This window comes from Sprattus sprattus, assembly GCF_963457725.1.
Source record: "Sprattus sprattus genome assembly, chromosome: 8".
NCBI lineage: Eukaryota > Metazoa > Chordata > Actinopteri > Clupeiformes > Clupeidae > Sprattus > Sprattus sprattus.
This window is the reverse complement of record NC_137927.1, coordinates 5,780,031-5,781,751: the sequence shown is the minus strand read 5'-3', so window position 1 is coordinate 5,781,751 and position 1,721 is coordinate 5,780,031.

Here is a 1,721-nt window from a genome sequence, read left to right as displayed (position 1 = left end):
ATAACTTTCATGACCACAAATATAAATTGGCCAGCGATTTAATTTGCTTTTTTATTCATAAATGTATGTAAAATGCTCGGAGCAATGCATTATGGGAAATGGGATGACAGACATGTCATGTTACTGTTCCAAACTCTTTATTATCAATAGAAAAAAGAATTCATTTTCGCATATCCTTTAGTCTGACCACTGATATTAACTATCATAATGTAATGTTGTTAATTGGAGCTTGAATGTCTTGTGTAATGTGTTTATCCTCGTGCTGTGAAGTCCCTTCTTCTAGGTTTTTCACGTTTTTTCAGTTGTGTAAATAAAGCGCTAAAGCGCCACCCACAGGCGTGAGGTATGTACTACAGTCGGTTCACCACAATCTGCTGCCTCCGTGTTTACGCAAATCTCTCGTTGCCAGCCTCCGTATTTACGAAATTAAAAGATTCGATTGGTGTGAAAAGTAAATCCGATTCGGAGGCCCTAGACTTCGTGTGCATAGCACCTGAATCCGAACCTTTTGAGTCAAACCCGCTAGCGGATCCGTGTTTGTGTAAACGCCAGTCCACACACCTTCTAACCTGATGATGTAATTGCCTCACGTGAACGCCTCGCAACCTCAGCCTGAGCCCTTATTTACCCCGCTACGTCACTTCATAACAACAACAACACAAACTAAATCGATGTTGTTAAGGAGCTGGTTAGAAAAGGGATGACATTAACAAGCCAGACACAGTAATCTATCACTGTTATCTATCACTATCTATTTGCATCAGACCGTTGTTCACAACCGTTTTTTAAAAGTTTCAGCAATAGCCTATATGAGCAAATCTGAACTTCATTTCTCAATAGGCTACCGAGGCAAATTATATAGATAGGCTACCCTCATCTTCCAAAATTACCACCCGCCAAGTGCCAAAGTTTGAGAAGCCACCCAACACTTTGGAGGGTGACTTTTTTGCATTTTTATATCAGTATTGATGGCTTAGCGCCATTAAGATGAATGTTACGTTAGCTCTAGTCCTGTCAGACAACGATAGCTGCTAGCATAGCCTACTAGCTAGCATTAACGTTACTTCAAAGGTATAGTATGTGAAGGACAAAGCCCGCAACAATAGCCTTCATTTTTAGTTTTATTATCAAAACCGGTGCTAGCTGGATTTTGACTTCTGTCTTCTGACACTTTATGCAGTTGCTCCATGACGTCTTTACAGCAGATACCACCACTCCGCTCCGTTCAAGCGTTTTCATGTAAACGCAAATTTTTCTTTACACGGCTCTGTGTAAACGCGATCAAAACGGTACTGGATAATAAGACAAGATCCGGATTCAGGCAATCCAGGCTGCATGTAAATGTGGCCTGAGACAGGTAGCGGTGTCAAGTGTGTCAATAAGGTACGAGAGGCAGTACTGTATTGTCAATAATGTACTGTTCAAGGGTGTTGTTAGGCCCGACGCGGAGTGGATTGATTGAACATGTTTGTGTGTGTGTGTGTGTGTGTGTGTGTGTGTGTGTGTGTGTGTGTGTGTGTGTATCATACACAATCATGTGCACACACATTATGTAAACTAAATTTGTCAAATTCATACTGAATTTACACTTACAAATACTATACACAATCCACACACACACATTCAGAACATAGTAGATCAAAATGAATGTAAAACCACATACACCAACACATAGCTGTGCCTCTCCACCCTGACAACACTTCAAAGAGAAAGAGAGAAGG